The following is a 23,809-nucleotide window of genomic DNA, read 5'->3' as shown; positions in this document are numbered from 1 at the left end:
TGTGTCTGACCATCAGGCTGGAGTGAGGTGAATCAGCAGGAGCTCCTTGTGGGAGCTGAGCAGGCCCACCAGGACTCAGGGATGCTGGAATGCTCCCAGGGCTGGCTCAGTGCTGGGATCTCCGCCATCTCGTGGCCCTGGCCAGCGGTGACCTGGCGTCCTGGGCCAACAACCCCATTCCTGGTGTGGGCTGGCCTGGTCAGCTCTGGGTGGTGAGAGTTGGTGACAAGGTGGAGTCCTGGGCTCTGGGCCCTTGGCGGAATGATTAGCAAGATGAAGATGGTTTTCAGGGTAACCACACCTCATCCACACCTTAAGCCCCAAGAATCTCTCCACCCAGGTCACTCTCATCAGAGAGGAAATGGTCAGCTAGATTACAGCACAGCAAAACATCCAGACTAATCCTTCTTGAATGATTCGTGCTTTTAAAAAGTTTTCAACCCCAAAATAAGAGTATTTAATGATGAAATTTCAGACTCAGAGACAAATCGATCAATGCACATTGTGTTTGTGTGTCTGAGTCCACAACTGCAATCCACGAACATGCATTAGGTGCCTCTGTAAGTGTGGGGATGACGCCTGAATATAACAGGCCCCGCTTCAAGGGGTTCATGGCTCGGTGGAGAAGATAAACATGCAAATGTAGGCAGCCCTAAGGTGTTCCGGATGCCGTGAGGGAAGTGATCCAGATAAATGTGAACACCAAGGAGAACTGGAGGGGCAGGTTCCACCTGGGGAACAAGCGGAGTTGGAAAAGACTGCAGAGGAGAGGGCGGTTTGGGTTGGGGCACCGTAAACTGAGGCTGGACCACGGAGGGCCTTGGGCCCAGGCTAAGAAATAGGACTTCGCCCCATGGGCAATAGGGAACCGCTGAAGGAACAGGTCGGTCTTTGTCATAAGGACATGGGAATGATCAAATTCAACAGGACACAAGATCAAATGCACTGTGGAAATGTACAAGGGGGCTTCTAAAGGCTTATCCAGGTTTGGACCCTGCCCAAGGGCTGGAGACACGCCTCATGCACGCCCACTGCTCCAGCGGCCCAGTTGTCGAGTCTGGATGTCCCCTGACCCGACCCCTCCTGCCTGGTGGAAGACACCTTCCCTCTGTCCACCAGGAGAAAGGGCAGTAGGTCAGGGCTCCGAGCCAACCGCTCTGTAAATATGAGAGAGAACGGCCTTCCATGGGAGGGACTCCCAGTGGTTTTGTCCTGTGTGTGTCCTTGGGGAGAGACGTTGCTCAATCGTTTTCCGTTCTCTGCCTGAGCACTTTTATCATCACAGCAATGCAATGATTTAGGGCCCACAGGATTTGAATGGGCCCAGCCCATGAACAGAACTACAGGCACTGCGGTGTTTGCACTTTAACACGTCAACATATCATGGAAAGAGTGTGGTTCTGGAGTGAGACGGGTGGGGGGCGGAACAAAAATCTCCCCTCTGGCACTAACGAGCTCTGTGACGTGGGAAGAGTTACTTAACTTCTCTGCTTCAGTTCTAATCAACAAAATGAAGATAAAAATATTTGCATTTTAGGGTGTTTTGAATATAAAATTCAGTAAGGATATAAGCGTGTGAGGAACTGTGAAGGCTGCGCAACGTGACCTGCTTGCCTGTAACACTTCGTGGCTGCTGACAGAAGCCGCGAGGCTCCTGGGTCCAAGACGGAGAGCTTTGTTACCCTCAGCACAACAAGGGCATGAGCATTAGCACGTTGCATCAGTTCTCCTTGTCCCCCAGTCCCACATGGCAGTGTGGACAGTCCCAGACGGATGCTTGCCCACATGGCAGGTTGAGTTCCAGAAGAGGAGCCCTGAGCTAGCGAAGCAGAGACTCTCAATGGGGAGCGAGCAGGCCTGCCCTCTGCTCCGGGGGAGGCCCTTCCTCCATCTTCCAAGGCTGCTTGCTACACAAACATCCCTGAAAAGGTAGTCCAGAGCAAAGGGCAGGTCGTGCCTCACTCGCAAGATATGAGAAGTGTGAGAAGCCCATGGAGAGCAGAGCGTCTGGCCCGCGAGCGCTCAGGAGACACTTGTTGAATAAACGTGCACATGCGTGTACCCCTGGCAACACGCGAAGTAACTGGGCTCAGAGCCCTTTAAAGCACCCTGCCTTCTCACCAGCAAGCCGGAAAGCATCTTCCACTTCTTGAGACCTATGAGGGAGTTTCAAGCAGAAAGCTTTTCTCCATCCCTTTGCGTGAGAGAGAGGGCTGCAGGCTTGGGTGTTTTTATTGGTTTGCTATCACATAACAAATCAGGGCACACACTGCGGGAATGTCGCATTCTGTGGATGAATTCAGACCCCCGGAGCCCTGGCACTGAGGCTGCACAGAATTCGCCAGCCTCTATTTCTAAGGTCCTCCTGTGATCCAAAAATCTCTTCCGGCCAACATTAAAGATCTTTAAAGATGCTTAAGATAAGCAGTCCTCCTGGTCTTTAACTTCAAACCAAACACTCTGGCCACCTCTTAGTTTTCAGATAGCTAAAATTATTATTCTTTTTCTCTCCAAGTCAAAAAGTACTTAGCAAGCAGTTCTACATTAAGCGCTCTCAACATGAGCACTCTGTGGACCCCCCAGGGGCAGGCCGTGCCTTCCTCCAGCAAAGGAGCATTGAATTCACAGCTGTTGTCCATTAGACATTGTCCTCTATGGGTGACAAGTGGAGACGTCAGGACAGGATGATGGTGAGCATCCGGACCTCAGCATCCGGGCAGTGATGCACCTTCGTGCATTCCATCATTCTTTCCACACATGTTCTCTGGGTTTATGCTACACTGCAGGCACAGTGCCAGAGATTTAGAGGCGAGCCAGGCCCAGCCACTGCCCTGGAGGACACTCACCACAATAGAAAACGTGTTCAATCTGCTCAGGCTGTGAAAGTCCACAGTGGAAGGAGATCTTAAGGCCTGAGTGAGGTCAGGGAAGGATCCTTGGAGGAGGAATTCTGAGCCTGGTTCTGAAGGAGTGAGCCGGATGAAGGGGTGAGAAATGCAGAGAAACAGAGGTGTGTGTAGAAACTTCCGGTGTGCTGTTATACCTGGAACGTGAGTCCTGTGCAGAAGTGAACAGGATGAGGCTGGATCCAGAGACCACAAAGAACCAGGTAATGGGGGGTCTGGCTGCCATTCTTTAGGGCCTGGATGTTGCCTTGTGAGTGGGAGAGAGACCTTGGAAGGACTTACAGGAGTGAACAGGGCACAGATATGGTCAGGTTTGCAAAACATGTTAGCAGTTAACATTGAAGATGAGTGAGAGGTGTACTCTGGAAGAAAGATGGTCTAGAAATTGCTGAGGCCTGAATAGAAAAAAGCACCCTATAACAGATCCCTTAGGACAGAAGCAAAGCCCACTTTTGACACAACTGTGAATCCACCTGACTCTGCCTTGGTTACGGGAGGCCGTGTGTGCAGAAGACCATAGCCGCTGCAACAGAAGTGCAGAATAGATCTGTTGGGTTCATGGATGAAGACTGCCCATCTGCCTTTGTCACTGAACTCTGCACAAGGTCTTCTGACCTCTGAAGCAAGGTCTTCAGCATCCTGTGGACACATTTTCTGCTCCTCTGGGACAAAAGATACCTGGCTAGAATCCAAGAGGGGAAACACAAACGGGTTGAGAAGGGCTGCCTCTTACAGCCTGCCGACAGGGCATTTGAGACGCCCAGGGAAGGCATTCCACCTAAATTTTCAACCTCAAGTAAACCAGAAATTCCACAATTCAAATTTTATTCTTTAGGATGAAGTATTGCAAAGCCCTCGGCCACACACATCCTTCCAGGCACGGGGGAAGCAGAGGGAAGAGCGAGGCTCTGCACAACCCTCTTCTCTGTGCAGAGGACTCAGGGCACCGGAGTCTTGGGGTGGGACAGCTGGGCATGTTTGCGGAGGGCAGGATGGAGGCAGGAGGCCGGAAAAGGTAGATGTTTCTTAATTCATTGATTTACAAAGGCTCAGCTCTGACACCCCTCTCAGGTCGGAACTCCACCCTGGCCCACATAGGACTATGATACAGAAAGGAGGCAAAACAACCAACTCCACACAAGGCCACAGAAACCAATATGGGTGCTGATGTCCAACCTTCTAATTTCCCTAGGAGAAGACATGGGGTCTTGGAGACTCCGGAGGGGGCAGGCTCACATTTGTTGTAGATACCTGCACCCGGGCGATGCTGGCACCTGCTCACCACTGGGCGCCTGTGGACGCCCTCCCACCGCCTGTGTGCCTGGCAGGCATCGCCAGTCGATTATAACGCTCTCCCACTCTGCCAGGCTGAGCGGCACCATCCTCCCCACACCCCACTCCAGGCGGCCTCTGCCAGACCCAGCTGTGGCCTGACCTTTGAAGTGAACCTGTTGCTGGCTTCTTGCAGTTGCTGTCGCTAGCTGAAGGAGACAGTTGCTTCCTGGGAGAGGACGTGGGGCAAGGGCAGGAGGCTGTCCTCTTTGAGCCTGGACTTCCTCATCAATAAAAAGGGAGGAAAAGCCCGCCCTCCCTTCCTTATGAAACTGCAGAACGGGCCAAGGCCATGAGACACGGAGCTGCCCAGGAGGGACAAGGAGCCTTCTGCCACAGGTCTTCTTCCACTCCTTTCAATGCCCTCTTGAAATGTACCGCCAGAAAGATATTATTTTTCCTTGTTTATATGAAGGGTTTTCTCACCCACTCACAGATATTTTTGAGTTTCAAAAAGAAAACAAGGCTGGAGTGTTTGAACAGCCGAGCTGAGCTGGAATTCTTGGCAGCCACCAGCAGCTGCCCCCCAGGGAGGTGGAAGAAGTTCTCTGACTCGCTCATTCCACCCACTATTAATCACCTGCCATTGAAAGGTGACTCCAAGAGGAAAAAATGTGCCCCGGCATTACTACTCAAAGAAACACAAAAATAAAATGCATGCGTACCTCACGCTTGAGCCTGCTAATGACTGCAGAGCCCGTCTAACAGAGTCTTACTGAGGCCACCAGGGGCCCCGGGGCACCCGCCGGGGAGGGCGGACATGAGCATACCTTCGAGGGCAGTGCACTTGGCAGTGTGCTGAGAATCTTGTAAATGTCCACTTTCTTTGATCCAGAAATTCCACCTCTGGAAGTCTATACTGAGAAAATATCCTGAAATACACACCAAGACTTGAGTTTAAGAAAAGGTCCATAATAGCTCTATTTACGGTAAGGAGAACGTGGAACTGTTTAAGTGTTTATCATTAAGTGAATGTTAAGAGAATTAGGATGCAGACTCGCAATTAGATATTCTGCAGCAATCAAATGATGTTATGGGGAATTTTTAACAGGTTAGGGAAATGCTTGAGATATAATGTTAAGTGAAAAACATTAAAATACACAATATACCAGTTGCAAACTCAGGCAAGTTAAAAAGGCTCAGAAAAGCTCGGGAAGCCCACCCCGGTACTAATGTAACTACTCAGGCTGCTAAGACCATCGAGAGGCGTTTCCACCGGAATCAAGGAAGCTTTTCTGAGACTCCGGCCCTTTGGAGCTTCAGTGTAGCCTCCGCCCTCCTTGCCCTCAGGATGAGGTGCCTTCATGGGCTCCCTCACCCTGCCCTCCACCTCCTGTCAAAGTGTCCATAGGTGGCACTGCAAGGCCCCCAAGTCCCCTGAGAGTCTGCAGACCAGGCCTCTCCCTCTCTGCATAATCCTTAATCCAGAGGGCCTCAGCTCCTAAGCAGAGGTTCTTCAGTGACAGTAATAGCCACGGGTCATTGTTTTCTGATATTTTCCTCCTATCAAGTACTTTTCCAAATATTCTGCCAAAAATATACAATCAGAGAAAAAGCAGTATAAATTAAATGCACCTCACCCAAGAATTGGCACTGTTGTAAATGCAGAGTATTCTATAGCCCATCCTCCCCGCTGAGCCCTGGGGCTGTGAACCCCTCTGCAAATTCCCCTCGTGAGGGCTGTCTACCCAGGAGGGGTGGTCTCTGGAACCAAACAGAGAAACAGTACAGGAGTGTTGCCCAAACTACAAAGGCACACGGAAAGTGCTCGAGACCCAGGCCCGGCCACACTGCTCGGTAGACATGTCATCCATATTGGGAAGCTGACTGGGTGTGGGGCTGGTGAGATGGGAGACCACCAGGAGGCGCAGCTGCTGGAAGGCACAGTGGGGGTTCTACAGGCCAGCTCTCTACTGAACAGACGGGAGACTGAAGGGAGACGGAGTGAGGGCTTGTCTGATGCAACACCACGCAGTGGAGGTGAGCCATGACTAACATTTCTAAGTTTACTGAGCACCTATCATGTACTCAGTACGCTCTATTAACCCGTTTAATCCTCACAACAATCCTTTGAGGTGGGTGTTGTTCTTTTCTCTCCATTTCACAGATGAGGAAATTGAGACACAAAGACATTAGGAAGCTCATCCAGATTGTGTAGCACGACGTGGCTGAGGCAGGATTTGAATGTAGGTTTCATCCTGTGTACTTAATCATTACACGATTTTTTGGAAACTGCTGATTCAGAAGAGCTACGCTGCATTTCTAGAAGCCTGCAGTTGGTGGGCCTGCAGAACTGCTCTAAGGGTGCCCAGATGGCCATCCTGTCCAGCATGAGGTGAGGGTGTGCATCTGCAGCCCTGACCAGCCAAGCCAGCATCCCTGTCTGCTGAGAGCTGGTATTTATTCCAACTGATATAATGCTTTCCCAAGCAAACTCCCAGAGGCCAGGCAAACACATTCTCAGAGATACCCAGCAAGTTATCCGTTCTTTAGGATTTCCCCGCTTCAGCAGGGATGTCTGCATGGGATGGGGTAATGGAAGAGGGAAGAGACTGCCTTCCAGAAAGATCCTACCTGGATGCAGACACTCAATTCTCAGGATAACAGGAAACCCGAGGGATGTTGTTGTCCAGGAGCCGAGTCAGGGAGCTTTTTCATGGCCATGGTAGAGCAGAACTTTGTGGGGCCCTGAGGGGGCAGAACACCACCTTACACCAGGGCAGGAGAATGCGCCCTCACTCCAAGCCCCAGAGCACGTGGAGAGAACGTCCCGTTGCCTGCTCCTGTGTGCACACTGGGTCTGCAGGCATGAAGGTCAGCTCTCAAGGAGGCCACAGAGACGGAGACACTGATAGAGAGGAACCCCGAAATGCAACACAGCTTGCTAAGTAAAGGGACAGAGGGGATGACAGGATGTTTCCACACATGACCCAGAAGAGAATGGGATGGGGAAGAGAAACAAAGGAAAAGGGAAAGGATGGAAGGGAAGAGAAGGGTTGGCCGAGCAAAGCTTCTTAGAGGAAGAACTCTGCTTGTCAGTCTGGAAAGATAAGTAGAAATTACTGAGTTATCAATTATTTGCATTAACAAAGGGGAATTTCAGACAGAGGTGGGTGACGGGCAGAGGTGGATGTGGCATACCCAGGGTCCTAGGAGAATGCTCACGAGCAGCCTTGAGAGTCAAGCGAGGAAGTGTGCATTTGGTCTGTAATCAATGGGCCCCTGTGGAAGACTCTGAGCAGGGGGTGGCCCAATCAGATTTATGACTTACAAACATTACTTTTAGTGTCATGAGAGATGGACTAGACAGAATCTTCCCCCTCCACAGGCCAAAGTGATGGAAAGTCTCACCACTTTTTAAATCTCTAACTGGGAAAAATACATTCTCTCTAGAAAAGAAGTTAACAGCATGCGAACACCTTCCCTGGGTGTCTCTCCTTGTCTCCCTGGGTAACTCCTTAACCCTCACCTACTATACGTTAGCACCCACCAACACAAAAATGCCCACAGCACGTGAGCCTCAGTCCCCTTCTCAGATTAGGTGACAAAGAAAATCTAGGCCCAAGATCATGCAGCACAGAAAGGTCATTTAATTTATTATTAACATCATTTTTATATGCTTTTAGAGGTAATGGCTCCAGTCAAGACGGAACGAGTAAATGCCCTCCTTAGATGCATCACCTCTATTCTAAACATCTGGTAATAAGAGATAAAGCAGAAAACAGAGAAGGCAGCCTCAAAAGCGAGAAAGACATTTCTGTGGAGTCAGAAAAGGAATAGAGATGCAGAGAGGCTCTGGCTTGCTGGCTCAGAAACAGCTCTGGCTGGGGACCAGGAAGTAAAGGCCTGAGAAGGGAGACCCAGAGTTCAGAGATCAGGAATTTTAGAGAAAACTCACCTCCTGAGCACGAAGACGGATGAGCAAAATTAAGTTCACACCTTGACACACCCTATTGAAACCACAGAAGAGTGGGGAAAAGAGACATTGTCTCCAAAGGAATAACCGCCAGGCTAACAGTTGACTTCTCAACAGCAGCAAAGGAAGTCAGCGGGCAATGGATTATCTGAATGTGTGAGTGAAAATCACCCGGGAAGTGACAGATGGAAAAAAAAGAAGTCAGGTGCTGAAAGGTATACAGAGGATTGAGTAAGGAAATCTAACATACATCTAGTCAGATTTCTAGAAGAAGAGAGAAATGGAAAGAGGCAACAGCTAGCTGGGAATTTCCCAGAATTAACAGAAGACACCAATCTTCAGAATACAGAAATCTCATAGATTCCCAAGATGAAAGCAAAGAGCTCACACTAGGCCCATTGTAGTAAAATTGCGAAACAGTGAACACAATGAGTATATATTAGAGGTAATGAGAGAGAAAATATAGATTGAATTTAAAAATATCAACAATTATTTTGACAGATAACTTCTCAAAACTAAAAAGGAAACCATAAAAAATGAAATAATACTTGCAAAGAGAAAGTAGAGAAAACTTCAACCTGGAATTGTATACTTATCAAAACTATCTTTTAAGAACAAGAAAAAAGAAAGACATTTTCAGACAAATAAACTCTCACCAAAGGAAATTCTAAAATAATTCAAAAAGAGGAAAGAATCTCAGATGGAAAGTATAAGATGCAAGATAAAATAATAAACAAAAATGTGGTAAATATATAAGGAAATCTAAACAAAAGCTAACTTTATAAAACAATAATAATAATGTCTCATGAGCTTAGAAAAGTGAAACAACTAAAATATTGGATGTCCACACCATATTTAGAAAGGGTAGTTAAAATTAAAATATTCTTGGGTCTTGTTTGGGAAAATGACAACAATATTAATTAAATTTTGGCTTTGATAAGTTAAATATACATATTAAATAAAATAACAGAAAAAAGTATAAATTCTAAACTAGAGGCAAAAATGGAGTGAGAAAAAATATTCAATCAATTCAAAATAAACCAAGAAAAATAAACATAGAAAAGGTCAGACAGACAAAAAGTATAAAGTAGGTTATTGGAAATCAATCCAATTACATCAGAAATATAATAAATGTAAATTTATTACACTCCATTTAAAATAAGAGATTGTCAAAATAGAAAAGTAAAACAGAGGCTATTTATAAGAAACAAAACTAAAACATATTGACACAGAAAGAATAAAACTAAAACAGTAAAAAAAAAAAGAAATCCTGCAAATATTGATTCCCCCAAAAGCTGGGATAACACCTATAAACTTAGATGCATCTAAAAATATGGTCTCGAAATACATAAAGCAAAAACTGACAGAGCTGCAAGGAGAAATAAACCAATCCAGAATTATTTTAGGAGTTATTGACACAACTGTTTGGGGAAAAGCTAAATTAAATAAGCAAAAAAAAAAATACCCAAAAAACCAGAGACATGAAAGATTTGAAAAATAAATCAATCTTGATATGACAGAGATTAGATGGATAGATAGATAGATAGGTAGATAGATAGATAACCAGTTAATATTCATGGCATTCAACGTTGAAAAATGCACATTCTGTTCAAGTGCACATGGAATAGTCACTAAAAAAAGTACACGTGGGATATTTACAAAAATATTTACTTTTAAAGGATTGGTATCCAGGTATCTTACAAAGTACATTCTCTGACCACAATGTAATTAAGTTAGAAATCAATAACAAAGATAATTACTATACGTATGTAAATTCAACAACATACTTCTGAATAACACCCGAGTCAAAAAAGAAATCATAATGGATATTAGAAAACACTCAAAACTGGAAGATAGTAAAAGATTGCATATCAAAATGTAATCGGATGCTAATTTTATATGTAGATGCAATTTTATAGCCTTAAATATTAATATTAGGAACAAGAGAGACTGTACGTAATGACCTAAGCATCTGACTTGCGAAGAACAGAACACACCTAAAGAAAATGGGAAGAAGAGTGTACTAAAGACGAAGGCAAACATGAGTGAAAAATAAGCTCATACAATCGAGAGAAAAATAACGCCAAAGACTGGTTATTTGAAAAGACCAATTTTAAAACCTGAGGCAGAAGTAATCAAGAAAGACATGAGAGAAGCCATAAATAAATAGGAGTAAAACAGAAAACATAACTTTCTTGCAGATATTAAAAAAGCAATACAAGGATATTATGAGGAACATTATAACAATAAAGTTGAAAACTTAGATGAAATGTACAAATTCATAAAAAATATAACTTACCAATATACTGAGGAAAAGTGAAAAACAGAAATTCTGAGTGGTCCTATAATCATTAAAGAAAGCTCATCAAGAGTTAAGACTGTCCCACAGAGAGACCACGAGGTCCACGGGATTCCTCAGAGAGCTATACCAAACATCCACGAGATACACGATTCTGTTTCACTCAGACTCTTTCAGAGAAAAGGCACTAGCTCACTTATGAGGTGGGCATAAACGATACCAGAACCCAACCACGACAGTGTAAGGAAATAAAATTACAGACACTCTGTGTTTCATGAATATAGATGTAAGAAATCCTTAAAAATATACTAGCAAACTGAATCCAGCAATAGATATGAAAGCTTAGATATCATGACCACACTGAGTTTATTCTAGTAACGCGCAGTTGATTTAACACTTAAAAAAAATCAATAAATGAAAGTCATGATTAACAAAGGAAAAATGTCGTAGGCTTCTTTATCAGATTCAGAAAAAGCATTTGATAAAATGTAGCATATATTCATTATAAAAATCCTTAGCAAGCTAGAAATAGAAGGAAATTTGCTCAACCTTATAACGAAAACATCTTATATGAGTGACAAGTGGAAAGTGTTTCCTTAAGACTAGGAATAGGTAAAGGACCCACTCTCATCACTTACCTTGAACATCACATGGGAGGTCCCAGCTGGCCTAGTAAGGCAAGGAAAAAAAATGTCACTGGTCAAGAAGAACCAAAACAATCATTATTTGCAAATAACATAACTGTCCTTATAGAAAACCCAGAGAATTTACAGATGAATTATTGTATTAATAAGAGAGTTTATAAGATTACTGGATACAAGATTAGTTTTTTTAAACTGAATTTCTATATACTAACAATAGATGTTTAAAAAAAATGTTGCTTTTATAAGTATCGTTTAAGATTGTCTCAAGAATATGAAGTCCACAAAAAAAATCTTACAGAAGACGTAGATGACCTCTATGGACAAAATTAGCAATTCAATTAAAAGACATCCAAGACTCTCAGTTATTTCCGTCTTCACTGCATTCCAATCAAAACACAGTAGTGGTTGAGACTCCCGTTAGTTTTGTTGTGTTGTATCTATGGTTGTGCAACCGGATGTGCTGTTTCTAATATTTGCTTGGAAGAGCAAAGAGTAGGAATGGCCAAGAGAGACCTGAAGAAGAAAACCAGGTGAGGAGACTTGCCCCGTCCCATCCTAAGGGTTCGTACAGATCTCAGGTAAGTAGGGAATGAGATAGTGGGGCAGGAGGGGAGAAAAAGGCATATGGAGATGAACAGAGAATCAAGAAACAGACCCGCACAGGAAACCTAGTTTACGACAGAGCTAGCATTGCACTTGCATGAGAAAAATTGGACCTTTGAGAAAATAAAGAATACACAGATTCCATCTATCTTTCCCTTTATTTGGACTTGTTACTCGCCGTCATTGGTGTGGTGTCTCTGAGACCACAGGAGAGGCACGGCTCTGGGGTGCTGGTGAGTCCGAGCGGATGACAAGGATGGTTCTGCAACCGGTGGAAAACCACAAACAGGATGTGGCTGCTGCCACGGGAGGGGACTGTCATTGCTGTGGCAAAGAGGCACTGCTGGGGGACGCTCCCAGGGACAGGGAGGCCACAGGAAACAAGGAGCGAGCCTCTTCTGTCCCCTGCAGCCCCGCAGTCGCCCCACAGCGCCCCTGATTGGTGGATCCTAACAAGGAGCAGCTGGCAACGCAGACGGTTTGCAGAGTCCTGACCTCAGCATCACAAGCTGAAGTATAGACAGGATGGTTTGGGGCTGAGAAACAAGCGCTTGATATTAAACTGGTACGATCACAAGATTAAGAGTCCCAGAGACATGGGGCCTTGGTTTCCTCTGGTTTATTCCCTGTTTGTCTGTGCCTCTGTCCACATTTTGCTCCAAGTTGTTCTTCATGTCAGGCCTTTCCTCAGACTCCCCACCACGACCCTGCTCATTCTTCAAGGCACAAGCCAAATGGTCACCCCATCCAGAGTGCTTCCCCGGACACCGTGGGAGCTCGGCTCCAGGCACTCACCCTCTCCTTCAGCCTTCGCCTTCTCAAGGCAGGTGGAGGGCCCTGGGACATCAGCAGGCTGGGGGCATGTCACCAGGACTCAGGCTCGGGTCAGGGGCTGCAGTCCTGAAGCGTGATGGGGAAACACGGTCTCTTCCCGCCTGATGTTAATATAGGCCCGAGCCCACCGAGGCTGAATGGAAAGAAGCCTGTGCTTTGCTCTAGCAGTGCGTGGGCAAGACTCCTCCTGAGATGGGTCAACCAAAGCACCCATCACTGTCAAATATGGCTCCACCACGTCCTGCCTACCTGGAAGCCCCCGCTGTCCATCTTCCCAAAACACCGGGAGACCATTAGCATGAGGACCAATACCACGTTTGCTGCAAGGCTGCACTGAGTCAACGAATGAAGCAAAGCAAGCGAAAGCAGTGTGTTACAGCAGTCGGTGCTGCCGGTTAGGGAACCCAACCCCAGCTCTCCCCGCCACTCCCAGGGCAGGAGGAGCGCAGAGGACACGTCAACAAAAGCCATGGCAGCAGTGACAATGACAGGAACAAGAGCAAGCTATTATTTAATGTGCTGAGGACTACGCTTGATAAGCATTATCTCATTTCATTCTCACAACAGCATCAGGAGATAAACATAATCAGCCTCACAGGAGAAATTAAAGCTCTGAGACTCAGGGAGTAAATCATAAAACAAACAAAAAACGCCTGCCCAGGGTGACAGAGCTGGTAAGTGGCACTGGGGGACACTGTCCTCAGCAATCAGTTCAAGCTCAAGGCAACGACGGGACTGGTTCTCCTAACAAATCCGGCTGGCCCGCGGCGCTGTGTGAGGCAGCCTGGGCCGCTGGAACACAATATCGCAGACTGGGGGCTTAAACAGCGTTTATTCCTCACAGCTCTGGAGAGGGGCCTTCCGAGACCAGGGAGCTGGCACGGTCAGGTTCTGCAGAGCGCCCGCTGCCTGGCCTGCATCTTCACACAGTGGAGGGACAAAGGGCCAGTGAGAGCCAAGCTCTCTGGTCTCTTAGAAGGGCTCTCATCCCATCAAGCGGGCCTCACTCTCGTGACCTCAACAGCGTGTTCAGGGTTTGTCACCCTCACACATGCCACTTTGGTGTATCGATTAAAATAATCGAGCCAAAGGCACTTGAAAAACAGCAAATGCAGGGAGAGGCTTTCTCTGAATTCCTTTGTCTATCTAAAGCCAGACCCTCCTCCAAAAGGAACTCGGTGGCCTCAGATGCCCTCCCTGGGAGTTTCATCAACCTCGTCACAGGAGAGGGCACTAGAGGTCACCACCACACCAGACCAACTTTGTCACAAACTAAGACACTTCCCGTCTGTCCTTTTCAGGGCCCAGTCACCTTTCCTGAAAATCCGCCACCCTCCTCTCAGTGGCGTCCGTCCCCCGCCCCTTCCCACGGAGATGGCACACGAGCTCTCGAATCGCACTGCTGCTTTTGAGCATTCACTTGTTTTCCTGAGATGCTCCTGTGCACATAATATTAAAAATTAATACATTTGTATACCTTTCTCTTATTAATTTGCCTGGTGTAAGATGATTTTATAGACTCAGCTACTGAACCAAGGAGGAAAGAGGGAAAATCCTTCTTCCCCTGCAACCTCGTCTAGCCCTGCTTACCTCCCAAAGGCACGATCTCCAACACCATCACACTGGGAGTTACGGCTTCAACACGTGAATTTGGGGTGAACGCAAACATTTAGATGACACAGGTGAGTTCCTCCGTCTCTCCCTATCAGAAATGTCCCAGAGCCTGCCCCACACCCAGCCCTTCTTCAGAAACATGCCCTCTCCCACCCTTCTCTGAGATTTACCGAGGAGCCATCGTGTTCACGGAGACTCACTCTGTGGCTACAGTTGATTGGTCCAGGGGACCCAAATCAAGTCAATCAAGGAACACACAGAATTTAGAGGTAGGAAACCTACTTTCCGGAGAGTGAGGTGCGGGCAAATCAGCAGCATTACAGACGCAGGTGCCAACGCCTGGGCTCCCTCAACCCCACCTCCCCTCCAGCTCCCTTCTGCCACGCAGAGTCTAGAGAAGTCAGCCAAGGGATTAAACTGCTTACTGTGCATTGTTCCAAGGCAACTCACCAACAAAATATAAATAGCTCAGCTAACACTGGCAACAGCCGGCCGGAAAGGCAGGCAGAGGCCATTGATAAGCTGGCTGCAGAATCTCAGGCCTGAGAATGTCACCCCAAGTACCCTAAGAGCAGAAAATGCCCAGATATATAATGGGGCCACCTGCTGAGCAACAGGTGGGGGTGAACGTGGTGAAGCAGGGGCTGCAAGAGGCTATCTGAGCTGGCTAGATTCAGTCAGTAAGTATTGAGCAGGTCAAATCAAATCAAATCAAATGAAGTCACCCCCAATCTCAACCTCTTTATGAAGAGAGAAGAGGCTTGGGAAGGGAGACAAGAGTGAGTGACCACGTTTCAGCTGTTCTCAGGGGGAGCAGGAGAGTCTGCAATCATTTATTCAAAAATAAAATAAATAAATAAGCACTGCCCTCAAGGAACAGAGAAAACCTAAAAAGGAAACACACAGGTGGAGAATGTCCCAGGGACTGTCCTGGTGGTCATCGCCCTTGACTCTCAGACCCATAACAGACTGTGCAGCACCAGCCCCTCGAGGCCTGCCCGCCGCGCTGCCCCCACCCCAGCTGAGCCCGCTTTCCTACAGAGCCGCAGCCTCTCCCCGGGAGCTGCAAGAAGCCTCATAAGTGCCCAGTCATGGTTATGCTTTGGGGACACAAAGGAGGGCCCTTGCTCCATGCTCAGGGAGGAGAAGGAGGGGAGGGTCAGGGCAGTGGCCAAGGCAGGCAGAGGACAACAAACGTGACCAGCAGACAAGGCCACGGCTCCAGAGATTGGACAGGAGGCAACCAGGGCGGATCTGCAGGACGCTGGTGGTCTCTGGGGTTCTCAGCAGCACCAGGCAGCACTGGGCAGAGTGACCATGGAGACCCTGGGGTGCTCCACAGTCTTGCCTTCCATCCTTCCTCACAGTGACCCCATAAGGAGCAATTTTCCACGAGAGCTGGGCCATCTGCTGAAGACCACCCAAAAGCTCGCAGGGCGTACCAACGACGTGAGATCACAAACATGAGAAGACCACAAACGACACTCCTCGTGTGGCCCAGGCTGAGCTGCCAGACCAGGGAGAGCCTGGACTACGCACCTCCCTCCTGAGAACTCAGGCCCTTGTGCCAATTCAGAGTCACACAAGGAGACTGAGCGTGGGGGCTAGAGAGAGAAACGGGAGAAGCTGTTGGCCAGCACGGGATGGATCGAAACCTCTGGCCCTTCTCAGCAAATCAGGTGTAAAACCCACATGGCAAGTCGGGATGAGGGGCAATGTGTGCAAAGAACCCCCACACGGCCTGGCACATAGTGGCTCTCACAATTGGGTGGCTATTAGTTCTTCCTGTGGCTCAGCACTGCCGCTCGGAACGTCACCTGGGGACTAATCAAGCCCCTGATTGCCCCAGGGTCCCAGGAGAGCACCCCCAGATGCCTGTCTTCCTCCCACGGGATCAGCCTGCCTTTGCCTCAGTGGACTCAGTGGCCCAGTGCTCCTTGGGACTCCCAAGCCTGGCCATGAAGCAGGATGCCGACCCCCCAGCATCCCCATTTCTATAAAAACATGTTCTCCAGTTGTTGTAAGAATTCCATTGTGAACCCCAACAGGGAGATGACAGAAATGAACCCTGAGGGGGTTGCATGGTGTGTGGGCCTGTCCAGCTGCCCCTCACCCTGGTCTTGGCAGGCAAAGCCCACTTTGCTCCAGAGGCAGAAAATGGCACAGAGTCCTGGGCGTGGGAGCCAGTCTTGGCCACCGACACGTGAAGGGACTTCTGCAGGAGACTCCAGGGGAAGGAGGGTTCCCTACTCCTAAGGAGTGGCTGAGAAGGAGTGCTCTTTCCTGTGGCCCGGAGCAGTGGTGGGCTCCCCTCATCCACCTGTGGGACATCACGGCCGGGAGGCGGTGGCTGAGGGCAAGGGTGGGAAGCACCTGGGTCCCCGAGGACCTCTGGAGCCAGTGGACTCTGGGATCAGCTCACTGTGCTTCTGCCGTGGCACATGGTGCATGCATGTCCTTCTTCTTAGCGCCACTTTTAGGCGGGGCTTCTTTGCTTTCAGCCCAAAGCAGCCTGAATGATGTTCGTTTGATGCTTGTCTTCAGATCCATCCTCCTGGCCCTTGTTCCCTGATCCCTGCTCAAGGGAACCAGTAGAATGGCCTTCTCCTCTGCTTCTCCCTCCCTGAGGGTGAGGCCAGGCCCCCACTTGTCCCCCTCTTGCCTGTCACAATGGCTTGGGACCCAGAAGAGTTAGATCAGGCAGGAGGTAAGAACCGGATCCGGGCCCCAAGCTGCAGGTGGTAATGTGCCCCTCAAGAAAGAGAACACTGTGAAATAAAATCCGACCCACCCCTTTCCCACTCAACTTCCTTCGACAGCCCACTATTTCCAAAAGGAAAAGCCCAAACTCGAGCTCCTTAATCAAGCCCCTCATGATCTGGCCCCACAAAGCACCCCACAACGTGTTGAAATGCGTCCTGGGCAGACTGGGAACTCAGACGCCAACAGAACATGGTCAAGGCTCTGGGGAGCTGCAGCTTTGCTCCACCAGGGCCTCCCGTGGGCACAGCACCCCAGGGCCTCCCCAGGGCCTCCAGGGAAAGCACCAGAACCTCAGGACAAGGCAGCCTTGAGAGGAGCAGTGAAGGATCAGTGGTTTTCCAGGTCAACCATAAAACGCCTGACACCACAGACAGGAGCCCCGGGGCCGCACTCCATCAGTCTGCCTTCACGTGGCTGTGTCTCCTGCCAGGAATCACCCTTCTCCAGGCCCGTGCACCCAATGCCTGCTCATCCTCCGACACCCACACCCACTCCTGCCCTCCCAAGCTTTACCCCCTCACTCCCTCCTGTGTGCCACGGAAGACTGAGGGTCGGCTCTTGCTATGGGCTTTCTGTGATGTCGTTCAGAGGCTTTATTCAGATGGCTGTCTGTCTCCCACACCTGAAGGACAGGGACGTATTTTTTATTCAGTTTTAAATCCCCAGAGAGCAACACAGGGGCTGCTGTAGACTTGGCATGTTATATGGGTTTGAGAAGAAAACTAGGAAGGCAGAGAGGAAGGGATGGAGGGAAGGAGAGAGGAAGGAGGAAAGAAGGAAGAAGGAAGGAAGGCAAGCCAGCCCACACTGCGGCTCCAATAGACTGGTCTCCTAACCCTTCCAGAAATTTGAGACATTTCCAACCAGGCATTAACACGTCAAGACCTTCACACCTTAGTGAAAATGAGTGTTGCATTTTCTCTTCTTTGAGGTCAAGGGGCAGTCAATCGCCTGGTTGCTCAGAGGAAGCCTGGTGAGGAAGCAAAGGCAGCTCCCGTGGGCTCTGAGGGTCAGGAAGGACTCCGCCCCCAGCTCAGGGCTGGGGCAGCGCCTGCCCCGCCACTGAACGTGAGGAGCCACAGCTCCGCGGAGCTCCGGTAGGGAAAGAGCAGCCAAGGCAGTGAAAGTCCTGACCGAAGAGCCAGCAGCAAGCTCCCGCAACTCCATCCTCACCCACGAGTCTTCGACAGACGCCTCTAGGTGTCACCATGTCCCGGAAAGGGCAACCCAGGCTGAAGACTGGACACAAGGGAGAGGCGTGATCAGGGCAGGGGCGCAGGGTCCCTTGTCAGCGCTGATCACCAGCTTTCACTCTGGTTTTCCAGTTACCTGTTCAGAGAAACAGGGGGGCACCTCCAGGCAGGGTAATAACAATGTTGACAGTGAGGGCTCGTCGTGGGCCAGCCCTGGGCTACACGCTCTGATGTGTTAATTACAATAATCCTGGGGCCACACCTGACTCTGAGCTCCACCATAGCTCAGCCTGAGCAGACCCAGCCTGGAGCAGACTCTGGTCCCCACCAGGACCTGAAATCCCAAAGAGAAGGGCAGAAAGACTGCCACCTCCCACTGGAGGAGCGTGGATGCTCTCTGTCCTCATTCACTTGCTAGGCCCCACTGTGGTTCAGACCTCTCATCCATCAGCTGGAGTTCACTGATGTAAGTACTGATGTAAGTACTCCCCAAGTACTTGTGTCAAGGATGCACTGGGGAGAAACCAATGCAGACCTGGATGTGGAGGTGCATTGGGAGGCCTAGGCTGTTCAAGCTCTTTTCAGGCTGGGACATTTCTTAGACCTTTACCTCCTAAGTCTCTTTCCCCCTGGACCACTTGCCTCCTGGACTCCACAGAATAAGAGTGCCAGACCTAGCAAATAAAAATATATGATGCTCAATTAAATTTGAATTTCAGACAAACAGCAAAAATTTTCATATAAGTATGTCCTGTGTAATATTTCGAACATATTTTAAAATGAAAACTTATTTGTGTGCATCTGAAATCCTAATGTCACTGAGGGTCCTGTGTTGTGTCTGATAACCCCACTCCCGGCCACTCTCCTCCTGGATATGACTGTCTAGGCGCAGCAGCCAGGAAATCTGCCACTGTACAATCCCCTGCAAGGCTTCCAAAGAGTGGAGGCTCACCCTGTGAATGGAAGGCCTGTCCTATATAAAACAGAGATGCACCTTGTCATGCAAGTGTTTGCCGCTGACCTCAGGGGACACCATCCACACCAGGCCTCTGAGTGTGGAATGCCTGCTGCCCATCTCCCTCCAGGGCCCTGACTGGTGAGCAGAGCCGTGCCCATAGCTGGCCTCCCCAGAGTTCAGGCTCCACTCCTGGACTGACTGACCGGGCAAGAGCAAAGCAACTCCCTGGGCACAGCCCTGGGATGGGTCTGTTTACGTTTACAACTTCTCCTGGCTCTGAAGACCAAGGTTCTGTGGATGCAGTAGCCTCAGTGATCAGAGCCAGAGCAAAGAGGGAACAAAAACCATGTCACCCAGGGAGGAAAAAAGGGCTCCCTGCAGCAGGACCCGCCGGCCTGGACAGGAGCAGGGGAGGGGCAGGGATGCAGTAAGTGGAGGAGGGGCAGGGCTGCAGTAAGTGGAGGAGGGGCTGGGCTGCAGTGAGAGAGGGGCGGGGCTGCAGTGAAGGAGGGGCGGGGCTGCAGTGAAGGAGGGGCGGGGCTGCAGTGAAGGAGGGGCGGGGCTGCAGTGCGGGGGCGCGGCCTCTCGCTGTTCTCAGTCGGCTCCTCCCTGCCGGCCCTCCCTTCCTCCTCTCCCACCTCTTGTTTGTCTCTCTTTTCTCACTTCCTGTGCAGCACTGTTAGCCTCTCACTTCCTCCTTGGTTTCCTCTCTTCCCACTTTGCTCTCTCCCTTTGGATGGCTCTGTCTTCTCACCGCATGGCTGAGAAGTCCTGAGACTCCTGTCCCCAGTGTGCCCTTAGGCTGCCGCAGCCCGTCCAGCTGGAGACGGTGGGGTATCATCCTCTCATGGAGCCCCAATGCAGTGTGCAGCCATGCGCGCGTGCTCAGAAACAGTGTGCGCGCGCAGGAGGTTATCTGGCCAGTTTGTCTGAGCTGCCAAGACATAGAAAACAGCATCCAAGCGATGGTGAGACGGATGCCACTCGGCAGCTTGTCAGAGGAGATCTCTGAGAACCATGACTGGGTGGTGGAGCCCCTCACCCACTTGTTGGGAACAGTTGGAAGGAAAGGGGGATATGAGGAAACTCTTTAAAGAGAGCACGGGGAGCGCCCGCCGGGAGTCAGAGGAGGGCTTAGCTCTCATTGTGAAGCCTCGTGTCCTGTGTTGGACTAGACGCTTTTTAATTACAGGTTAGAGACTTTGTGACTGGAGTGACCATAGGATTTTCTATTGCCTATAAGTGACCAGAAGGGGAATGAGCTCGGCAGGGAAGGCCGATCTTGTCTGCGCAGGAATAAAGGGCAACGGGAGACACAACTAGAGGGGCTTTCTATCGCCCCCCGCCCCCCACCCCAGGTCTGCGCCTTTGGTGTAAACACCACGTGGAGACTGCCTTGTGCTCAGAAAACTGCCCCTAGCTCCAGCTCCGGCTGGCAGGGAGTGGGGAGTGGGGACTACCCCCGCTCCTGACTGGGGCCCACTCAGTGTACACTCCCCCCTCCCCCCTCCGGCCCCTTCTCCTCCCTCCGTCCCTCCTTCCAAGGAGGGGTTCCTGCGGTGCGGGGCTGGGCGACGTCCACCACACAGCCCCTCCAGGCTTAGCGGCTGTGATGAGGGCCTCTGGGATGGGGGAGGAAGCCACTGCTGAGCAGCCTGATCGGGGGAAAGGTCAGTTTATGAAAGTAGTCGGGGAACAGAGAGAGCCTTTCAATAAAAGAAATGCACCAATAAAAAGCTAGAGGAGGAGATGAAGATAAGTTTTGTTTTAATTTCAAAAGGCATAAAGTACAGGATGTGCAAGCCTCATCTTAGCTGGTGCATTGGGCTCTTGGCCGCAGCCCCGGAATTTCACAGCTGGAAAGGTCACTCTCTGGGTAGGAACCACCGTACGTACGTTCTCATCTCATCTTCATCGCCGCCCAGGACTCAAGGCGTGTCACCGCAGCCTTGGAGATGAGCAACTGCCCCCAAAGGTTAAGTGATCTGCCCAAGGTCCCTGGTGGGTGAGGCCATGAGGACCCTGTACCCACTCTGCAACCCGCCATGTCAGGCCTCCTGGGGGCTCTGGGAGGCACATCCACACTGTCTGCCCTGCCTGGCTGAAGAGCTCCCTACACACCCCTCACTCCCCACCGCTTGGAGTCCATCCTTTACTGAGAAATGAGCTGCTGTGAACGAATGCATCCAGGGGCTGGGGCCACGTGCCTGAATGGTGGACCTTCAGGCAAAATGACCATTTGCTCTGCAGTCTGAGCTTGGCTCTACTGAGTGGATCTGCTGCTAAATATTTGGCTGGTGTCATTTGTGTGGCTCCATTCAGCTGAGAGCCCAGATGGGCTGGAACATTCTGGAAGACTTCATTCACAAGCCTGGTGCTTCTGCGGGGGTGGCTGAGGCCCCTGGACTGTCTGGGGCTCTCTTTCCCTGGGGTCTCAGCATTCATGCTCTAGCCCAAGGTTCCCCACATGGCAGCCGGGTCCCAGGAAAGAAAAAGCAGGAGCTACAAGGCCTGTTAAAGCCTGGGTTTGGAAGTTGTGTGGTGTCGCTTCCACCTCATTCTACACCGCAAGTCGCGAGGCCAGTGGAGATTCAAGGGATGGGAAACAGACTCCGGGCTCCTGAGGAGGCGGCTCCTACGTGTGGAGAGGGGGGAACCGGCAGGGGCTGCTTCGGAGTCCAGCTTCCCCGGGCACATGGAGGCGAGGGTACAGTCGTTATGTTTAAAAAGAAAATGTCCTCACTAGTGAGAGGTGCATAGTCACATGTTGACAAATGAAGTGATGTAATGCCCCAGTCTGCCTGACGACGACCCAGGAAAAAAGCGAAAGGAGGTAGATGAAACAAGCTCGGCAAGTTCCAGAATCATGAAAAGATCGTCGATGGGCTTGTGGGGAATCATCGCACTTTCTCTACTTTTGCAAGCGTTTAAAAGTTTGCATACTATAACGTGAAAACAACCCAGTAAATAAGTAAAGCTGAGGAATTTGGGAGGGCATGGGGGCGGGTGTCTCTAAAATGGAGCTGGACTGGAGACGCTGAACTGGCTGACCTCTGAGGCTTCCCTGCCTCTAATGGGGGGATCTTGTTCCACCATAAATCCAAGAGCTCAGGAGAAAGAGGAGGGGGTTCCAAGCATTGGGTACATTCGGCCAGGGTGGGGACAGGAGGGAGCCGGGGGAGGCAGCAGGAGGGCCCTGCCTCACACCGGGCTCCATTCCGTCTGTCCTCCCCAGCACCAACCTGCCCAGCCTGATGCCCGCCATTCTGTCCTGTCTGTCCCTGCGCTTCGGGGCTCCAGGCAGCCTCTCTGACTGCAGCTCAGCCCTCTGCCAGCCCTTCTCAGGAGAGCCCTGTGGCCAGGCCACCTGGTCCCCAGACCTGACTCTCCCACATAGTGCCTGCAGGAAGCCCTGGTCATTTGAAAAACATTTGTTTTTTAAAAAAAAATGCCAGGTGGCTGCAACAGTGAACGGCAGTCTCTTCTTTCCCGGAGCCCACGTTCTAGGGACCCGGGAGGAGAGCTGTGGGAGCAGCGGAGTCTGGTGTGATCCAGCGTCCGGGCTTCTCTCCACCGAGCTTTCCCACTCCCCCAGTACCTCCTCTTCTGTTGCTGAAACACCAGATCCTCCACGTCCAGCCAGGAGCATGCTGTGTGTCTGGTGGTGTTGCTTCTTTCCTCAGCAGCTCCCAAAGCAGTCGTGAGGCTGAGGAGCAGGAAGAAGTGGCAGAAATGGAGATGGTAGTTCATTCATTCCTTCATCCTTTTTTCACCGAAAGTCGCCGAGCATCTCCTAGGTCCTGGGACCATGGAGGGGAAATCTTGGCCAGTGTCCCATCAGAACTCACAGCTCTTGGCAGCTGACTCCGAGCGGGGTTTTCTGCCTTTTCCAAAGGAAACACCCTCTGTCTTCGCCCCTCTCTTCATTCTTTGAATTCACATCCGGCCGAGGCGTTTGGGTCTGCAATCCTAGTGGGATGAAAAGGGAGACTGTCCAGGGAGAGAAACTAGACCGCCCACCTGGAGACAGCCTGTGTGTGAGGCCTGGGCACCTGCCCTGGGGTCAGAAAGACTCTGCCCCTCCCTGGCTGGGCCACCTGAGAAAAGCTGCCAGACCTCTCTGAGGCGCATTGCCCTCACTTCCAGAATGGGGAGCTGTCAGGACTCAGTGAGCCCAGTGCTGAGCAGCCCTGGCTCTCCTCAGCTCCTCCAGCCTGGCCTGCCCCTTCCCACCTGCTCTGCGCACCTGACCTTCTCTTCTCCGAAAGAGCAGAGGTTTCCACTCCAGGATCAGCCTGGGGGAGCACCCGGCTTGGGTTGGGTCAGACCACACCTGCGGGGCCCTCAGTGAATGCGGTGCAGACGGGTTCCAGAAGCCCAGAGTGCACTGCCTTTTGGAGGGGGTCCTTCTCTGGAAAATGCAGTGTGTTATTGAAAACCAGTGCGTTATTCTAAACAGGCCCCACTGAGCTGATGGCTAAGAAGAACCATTTGCCCCAGCTGCTGGCGCTCCTTCCCTGTTTCATTAGGGCGGAGGGTCTTTTCTCTGCCAAGAGTCCAAAGGGAATTTCTCCAGTAAAGGGTTTCCTTCCGTGAGAGCCACAGGAGTCGACAGGAAGCCAGGGGAGGGGCGGCAGCTGACATGGGATTCGAGGGCTCCTGAAGAAGTAAGGAGACTGTTGCTCAGGTGCCCCTGGGACTGTGGCAGTGTCTTCACAATCAGGCCTGCGTCCTCACCCTCCACCCT

The 23,809-nt window shown here is 50.4% G+C and overlaps 1 long non-coding RNA gene across 1 annotated transcript; it reads right to left on the bottom strand.

Moving 5' to 3' along the window:
* Window positions 1-433: 433 nt before the first annotated feature.
* Window positions 434-14,559, bottom strand: LOC103561163 (uncharacterized). Its single transcript, XR_547366.2, has 5 exons — window positions 14,431-14,559; window positions 11,092-11,122; window positions 6,813-6,926; window positions 5,009-5,110; window positions 434-3,588 (listed from the first exon to the last, which is right to left on the bottom strand). It is a non-coding gene; the product is annotated as an uncharacterized lncRNA (long non-coding RNA).
* Window positions 14,560-23,809: the final 9,250 nt, after the last annotated feature.

Source organism: Equus przewalskii, chromosome 17 (genome assembly GCF_037783145.1).
Source record: "Equus przewalskii isolate Varuska chromosome 17, EquPr2, whole genome shotgun sequence".
Classification (NCBI taxonomy): Eukaryota; Metazoa; Chordata; class Mammalia; order Perissodactyla; family Equidae; genus Equus; species Equus przewalskii.
Note: the sequence above shows the minus strand (reverse complement) of the source record. Positions and strands in the feature narration are given on the sequence as shown.